General features: G+C 39.8%; 1 pseudogene; it reads left to right on the top strand.

The window, feature by feature from the left end:
* Positions 1-5181: 5181 nt before the first annotated feature.
* Positions 5182-5390, top strand: LOC136511971 (U2 spliceosomal RNA; annotated as a pseudogene).
* The last annotated feature ends 2544 nt before the right edge of the window (positions 5391-7934 follow it).

Below are 7934 nucleotides of genomic sequence, written 5' to 3'. Positions count from 1 at the left end.
TTACCAGAAAAATAACGAACCTCATCATACTCAATCATATGGCCACAATAATAGCCTATTCCAAGCTCCGAAGGGACTAGGCCATAGTTGGATTTTACACCACATTCGCACATGACAGGAGGTGCTTTGTAGATTACCCATTCTTTCTTCTTTTCCTTAACCCTCCGCGATTCTTCCGGCCATTGGTTCTTAGGACCATACAACCACTCCTACGGTTGTATAATACATATATTGAGGGATACAATGAAACCCTAAGTGATGACGATTCTTAGGTTAAAAAATCCGACTAATATGTACCGAATCGATACGAACAAACAAGGAGGTGAGCGAGTATACCTTGCTCTCGAAGATCTATGAATCAAATCAAGGTTTTCAATGTCCAATATGTCGATTCGTGAGGTAGGGTGAAGTGGCGAGAGAAAAACCCGAGAGGGGGGAGAAAGAAGAGGAAGAACCCTCGGGGAAGAAGAGTGGGCTGGGTTAAATGCAAGTGGCTCGGCGCCATTTACTCTGGCGCCGAGCCCCCTGGCAGGGCATTTCCCGTGCCCAGGAGCTCGGCGCCAGTGACCGTGGCGCCGAGCTCGGCGCCAGTCACTCTGGCGCCGAGCCAATGGTCCATTTCCAGAATTCTTTCAGCCAGGGGTCTATTTGTGAGAAACTTTCGAAAAAATGTCAAATAGTAAAAAATTCGGACGTCCTTACGGGCGACTTTACCTCACCTAGATGCCATCTAATTCTCATCCAACAGTTGATGAGCACTTTACTTTATTAGTGCCTAGCCCGGATACAAATAGCAGCCCAATTAAAAGCCCAGTTGACGGAGAGAGAAAGGATAATGGCGGATTTTTTCTTTTTCTGCGCCGCTTATCTTTTTTATCTTATAACTTTTAAGTATAACTAAGCATATCCCGCGCGTAGCCGCGGGATTTTTTTGAAAATAAATCTATTATATACATAGCATTATTAATATATGGTATTTTGTATATTGTATGTAACATCTCGGCTCAGGGCTTAACATGATTAATAGGATACTCATACCAACAAGTTGCAACTTCTTTTCCGGAAGCCCATCTCTAAAGAACTTTGAGGTTAAGCGTGCTTGGCCTAGAGCAATTTCAAGATGGGTGACCGATCGGGAAATCTTTCCCGGGTGCGCACGAGTGAGGACAAAGTGCGCAGAAAAGACTTGTGTGGGTCTGTGAGGGCAGTCTATGTTCTAGAAAGTTGTCAGATGTAAGCGGGTCCGGCCTTATAGAGATGGGATGTTATATTGTATATATATATATATATATATATGAATTTGGCTTACATGTTATTTTATTATATCAAAGCTGGTAAAAAATCGGTAAGCTAATAGAAGAAAACTAATAGAATATTTGATTACATTATAGAGGAATAGATGATGAAACAAATAGCATATATAGATGACTTGTTAATACATAGATTAAAGATTAAAAGTATTGCACATGATAGAGATGGCGTGGATATTTTTTAATTAATAAAGGATGATATGGACTTAGTGGGGAGTGATGTGTGGACACCTTGCATGAAGAAATAAAACATCTAGTTGGGTCACTTAGTGAGAAATGATGTGGGACACCTTGCATGAAGAGAAAAATCCTCTAGTGGAGTTAAGCTTTATAAGAGTATATATAGATAATAACTGTCTAAGCTTGAATAAACATAAAATTTGTATGGATTTTAGTATATATATCAACAAGTTTGTAGTTTATGAATTTTATATTTAAAACTGTTTTACGCCAACAAAAATTGATAATGTATTTAAATTTGTATTTATAGATCTACTATACATTATATCGATTATTTCGGTACCAAGATGAATTCAAATGAAAAATATTGTAAACTAAAAGGTTGGAGATCTCATCGAGAAATAAAAAAAAATACTCCCTCCGTTCCAAATTAGAAGTTGCTTTGATTTTTTTGATACATTTATTTTGCTATGTATTTAGATATAACATATGTCTAAGTAAAATATTGTAAACTAAAAGGTTAGAGATCTCATCGAGAAATAAAAAATACTTCCGCCGTTCCAAATTAGAAGTCGCTTTGATTTTTTTGGTACATTCATTTTGCTATGTATCTAGATATAACATATGTCTTAGTACATAATAAAATGGATGTACAAAAAAAGTGAAAGCGGCTTATAATTTGGAACGGAGGACGTACTTTACAAATTTTATCTTTATACGAGACTATATAAAAAGATTTGAAGATGTGTTATGTAATGGTGTGAATAAATTCCCACGAATTGTCTACTCCCTAGTGTTGCATAATATAGAAAAAATCGTCAAATTTTCATATAGCCTCGTGTGGAGATAAAATTCATACAAAAAATGTAGATATTGAAGAGATCTACAACTACTAGTTGATAATATTTTTATTTAAAAGACATAATAATACCAAAACAATCGGTATGATGTTTAGATCTACACATACATATCTAAACATTAGTTATATCATTTTTTTAGACACAAAAAAAATTAATGGAAAATACATAAAGTATAAAGTATGAAGTTGTAGATCTATTCTATCTGTATAATTTTATATAAATTTTTATCTTTATCCGCATGCTCTTTTTTTAAGAGTATGTTAGTTCTCTTGTTCTTGTCCTACTTCTGAACTAGGATTAGGACTTATTTGGGCCAACAATCGTAGCGGGGCTTATTATAGATGCACTGGGAAAGTTGTTTCCTTCCTCGTCCATTGGATGTTGAATGAAAGGCATGGGAGAGGTGGGAAGTCATATGTGACTTGGTTTCTCAAAGTTAAGGTAGCGTTGAGGGTATATATGGAACGAACGGGCGAGCCCATTTTATTACCAAGTGTTTGGTTGTGAGCTAGGTAGAACACGAATGTCCCATCTAAGGAATATTTCCGAAATATTCGCAAGAAACAGGGACGAGCTCGTCCCAAAAAAAAAAAAACACAAACCAACATGTCCCACTTCGATGACGTCGCTCTCCCCGCCGCCATTTTTCTTCCTCACCTTCATCTCCATTATTCTTCCTTCTCCCCTAGCGGCGGACAGGCACAGTGGTGGGCCGAGCAACGCGTGGCAGTAAGACGAAGCCAATCAGTCGGCAAGTAGTGGCTCTATCCTCCCCTAGTGAGGTTTAGCACGGGTGAGTTTCAGTTGTTTACTCCCATGGTTGCGGACGGACGAGGTGAGGGTGACGGTGGTCGGAGCTTGGCATCCTCAGGCGCGGACGAGCGAGGTCGGAGCTTGGCTTCCTCTGGCATGGACAGAGCTCGGCACCTCGGTTGTGTTTGGTTTCGGGACAAGGTGGAATGTGATCGTCTTATCGTTGATTTTTCACATGGAACCATCCCAGCTTGCCATTTGGTTGAGGGTACAAAGTCGTCTCTGCTCGGTTGTGTGGATCGAAGGGGTGGAATGTTTCTTGACATCGTTAAGTAGCAGCTATAACTGTGGGTTCCACTTGATTTCATCTGGCCCCGCCTGTCATGCTTATAGTTTTTCCTTTTTTTTTTGTCACCCTTATATATATTATTTTTTTAGAAAACCTGGGGCACGTGATTAGTTAGGCTGTTGGTAGATGCAGTGACAGTGAGGTGCCAAAATACAGAGTAGCCGAGGCAAAGGAACCAATGAAACGTACCACTACTTCGTTGCTCCGTAATGAAAGCAGGTCAACATTATGAGACCGCCAAGACAAACTGCAAGGAGATAAACGAAGATCTACGGGGGAGCTTTCGTCAGCTCATTCACCTACCGTTTGCATGCATGCTTATTGCTAGATTCTTTTGGGAATAAGGAGCACACACACCAAGCAGCTGCAAAGGTGATCTTCCTACATAGAGCGACATGATTGAGGAGTTTTGTTTTCGACGAGAGAAGAATTATATTAAAAAATAGTTGGGTACATGGACATGTTACAATCACTCTGGATTACACGAATATTTAGAAATTGATTTTCATCTAAATTGTATCCACATTGTGAATAGCTCCAGATCTCAAAACCAAATCTGTACGACGCTTTACAGTATGGATGACCGCATAGACCAACACTGGGCAAAAGGCCTGAGAATAGTGCACAACGAACGACGGCTAATATTCATGTAGGCGGAGTTGAGAAACTTCTTCTTTCTGGTGTCTTCCTTTCTTCTTCTGCAACCGAAGAATGAGAAATGAGAAAGACCGATCTAAAACTTATTTTTCATAGTCCTTCATCGTGGCCATAATCTAAAAACTCGATCCGCTAAAAAACTTATTAAAAACAATGGATTCCCAATCCCTCCGCCCTCTGCCGATACGCCGATATGCCGAAAGGGGGGGGGGGGGGGGGGGGCGACCCCGCTCCGAGTGTGCGAGACGCCAGACCTGGGCTTCGGACCTTCAGCCTTCCGATGCACAAGAAATTGTACGAGCTCTCATGATTGAGGAGGTCTAAGGCCATGTATAGATTCTAAAAATTTTCAACCCAAAGTGTCACATCCCCGCTCCGAGTGTGCGAGACGCCAGACCTAGGCTTTGGACCTTCAGCCTTCCGATGCACAAGAAATTGTACGAGCTCTCATGATTGAGGAGGTCCAAGGCCATGTATAGATTCCAAAAATTTTCAACCCAAAGTGTCACATCGAATCTTGCGGCATATGTATAGAGTATTAAATGTAGACGAAAAATAAAACTAATTGCACAGTTAGGTGAGAAATCATGAGACGAAACTTTCGAACCTAATTAGTCCATAATTAGATACTAATTATCAAATACAAACGAAAGTGCTACAGTAGCCAAATCCAAAAAATTTTGGGAACTAAACGCGCCCTAAGCCGCACTTGCAGCCTGCAAGAGCATTCAGGTGATCCCTCGAGGATCGAGGCACTGCAGAACAGACACATAGATAGATTTTTTTTTTAAAAAAAACGAATAGCCACTCAGATATGGCATCTTTTTTTTAGTGGAAGATAGCATCTAGTGTCGTAATGGTTTTCTAGCTGGGGAGGGACCTATCTTAATGGGCCGCTTACAAAGATCAATACGATTATGCGGCCCACTTTGGCTTACGTAATTACGTGATTACGTCCCTCTGATTGCGAATAACATCACACGCGAAGTAATATTAGTACCACATCGCATGGGCAGACTCGTGGAGGAGACGAGGTGCATATAAAAGGAAGAGGTAACCCTCTTGGTAACTCGTACCTTTCTCGGCCATTTGGCTAAGATCAAGTGTAATATTTATTTTTACCTGTTTAATTTAATTATTAATATCTAATATGTGGATGATGTGTCCACTTTAATATTAAATTTATTTTTTGTAGGAGAGAATTCATTACAATGGCTTGCCATTGGGGTTCTCAAGTGTCACTTAGCCGGTGCACTATTGGCAGAGCCTGGCACATCCCAACCAAATTGGAAGTTAAATTTCCATCTATATAACTGAATATAATTGAATCTTTGAACATTATTCGGATTGAATCTTTGATTTGGAATATCTTGTTTCTCTAAAATTTTTGATTGGGCGGGCTTGGTGCAAGCCGTAGAGTCTTATTGTCTGTGACCGGAAGGTTCTGGGTTCGAGTCGCGGTCTTACTCGCATTGTACATGCGAGACTTTCCCTGACCCCGCACCTTTTTTTTTTGTCTTTTAACCGAAATAAAAAAATCATGTCTAATTCAAAGTTTCCTGAAAATTTCAATTGCTGCCTTGCACAACCTTTGTTGGGCTCAAAAGGTTTGTGGTATGTTTCCACCAATTATTGACTGCTTTGGGGGTTGTTTTGTTCAAGTCTGAAGTGCCTTGAAATCCCACTCGGCTGGTGTGTAATTAGCTACGTGGTGCCACAGTGGGAAGGTGTGAAACAAATTGCTTATTTAGAGCAAAACATATGGTGGAAACTTGAAACTGAGTCTACACTTCTTAGCTAACAACTGTGGCTGCATGAAAACATCTCTGAAAACATTTTCTGTGCATGACGAACTTCGTGATGATAATTAAAGGTGATGAATTAGTGACGAAGCTTCTTCTTTTTTGTCTTAAGATACTGGAAAAAGACCAGCAGATAAGTTGATATTGCAGTGTTTTTCAGGCAAGACCTTGCTGCATGGTATTTCAGCTTTAGAGCAACGACTTGATGCATGTAGAGTGTGTCCTTGTTATTTTTGCAACATTTTTTCTTTTACTAGCCCTCTCCATCGAATTAATCTCATTAAACAAAATGTTTATCGTCCTAGGGACATAGCTCGGTTTCCCTGTGTCCACACAATCTAAGGCCCTGTTTAGATCCCACCCAAAATTCAAAATTTTTCAAGATTCCCCGTCACATCAAATCTTGCGGCACATGCATGGAGCATTAAATGTAGGTAAAAAGAATAACTAATTGCACAGTTTGCCTGTAATTGGCGAGACAAATCTTTTAAGCCTAAATAGTCCATAATTGGATAATTTTTGCCAAATACAAACGAAAGTGCTACAGTAGCCAAAAGCCAAAAAAATTCGCATCTAAACGGGGCCTAAGACAAAAGAAAATGGTTAGTTGTTGTGAGAACAAGTACATCACATTGAGTAACCTGCTTTCTGTGAACAGAGCATCCAAGAAAGGTGAACCAAAATACTGAATTTATGCGTGACACTTTTGGATTTGATTGCCCTGGGCACTTTGATCACTACTGATCCTGTTGGCACTTCATTTGAATTGCTCTGTGCAACTGTTGGTAATAATTTGGAACAAAATTTTACTGCATATCTGTGAAGCAGTACAGTAACATGAAAATTCTCAACGAAAGATAGATGCGGCGGTGTGAAAACCAATCCTAGCAAGGATCCGTCTTGTAGTTCGTGCTGGTGCTGCTGCTCGTCCTGCGCCACCAGTTCTGGATTTTTATAGGCTTGATATTTATGGTATCCTGCAAATATCTCAATGCCAGGACACAGAAGTACAAGGACGCTTTCAAAGAGAGGCTTTACGCTGAATGTGTTGCCTGAAACTTTATTGAGTTTCAGACTCCATTGTCGTTGACATGAACACGTTGCTTCAGAAATCAGAATTGAGCATTGCCACGAAGTGTCAATAATGAAGATAGGCTTTTGGCCCCGTTTGCTTGGCTGAAAAAACAAGCCGATACACTGTTCCGGCTGATTTGTTGTGAGAGAAAAATATTGTTACGACTAAAAAAACAAGCTGAAAAGACGAATTATAAGAGAAGCGAACGTGGACTTTATCGGACAATCAAATTTGTTTCCGTGGAATCAGGGGGTGTTTGGTTCCTACAGGAAAATTTTAGTCCCTGTCCCATCGGATGTTTGGACACATGCATAAAGTATTAAATATAGACAAAAAAAATAACTAATTGCACAGATTGTGGCTAATTTACGAGACGAATTTTTTAAGCCTAATTAGTCCATGATTTGACAATGTGGTGCTACAGTAATATATGTGCTAATTGCGGATTAATTAGGCTTAATAAATTCGTCTCGTAAATTAGTCTCAATCTATGTAATTAGTTTTATAATTAACTCATATTTAGTTCTCCTAAATAGCATCCGAACGTCCGATGTGACATGGACTAAAATTTAGTCCATGGAACCAAACACCCCCTCAATGTGGCCTATGTCAGTATTAAGAGATTGGCAGAATTATCTGCAGCAGCACAGTACCCGAACTCGCTCGCAAAATCATTGCATGGCTACAGACTCTGTATAGCACAACTGAACCTTCTCTCAGTTCTCTGTATAGCAGCAGAGTAGCTTTGCATCTTCAGATAATATAAGCATACTAGAGAGATTAACAACAGATCAAGGTTAAGCTCCCAAAGAGACATTAACAGCCTGTTCGTTTGCTCGTATACGATCGTGGATTATAAGCTGGAACAATATTTTTCTCTCATGCTAAACCAGCCAACAGTAAATAATCCACGATCATTTACGACGACACGAACAGGCCGTAAGAGAG

This window comes from Miscanthus floridulus, chromosome 1, assembly GCF_019320115.1.
Source record: "Miscanthus floridulus cultivar M001 chromosome 1, ASM1932011v1, whole genome shotgun sequence".
Lineage (NCBI taxonomy): Eukaryota > Viridiplantae > Streptophyta > Magnoliopsida > Poales > Poaceae > Miscanthus > Miscanthus floridulus.
This window is presented reverse-complemented; position numbering and strand designations above follow the sequence as displayed.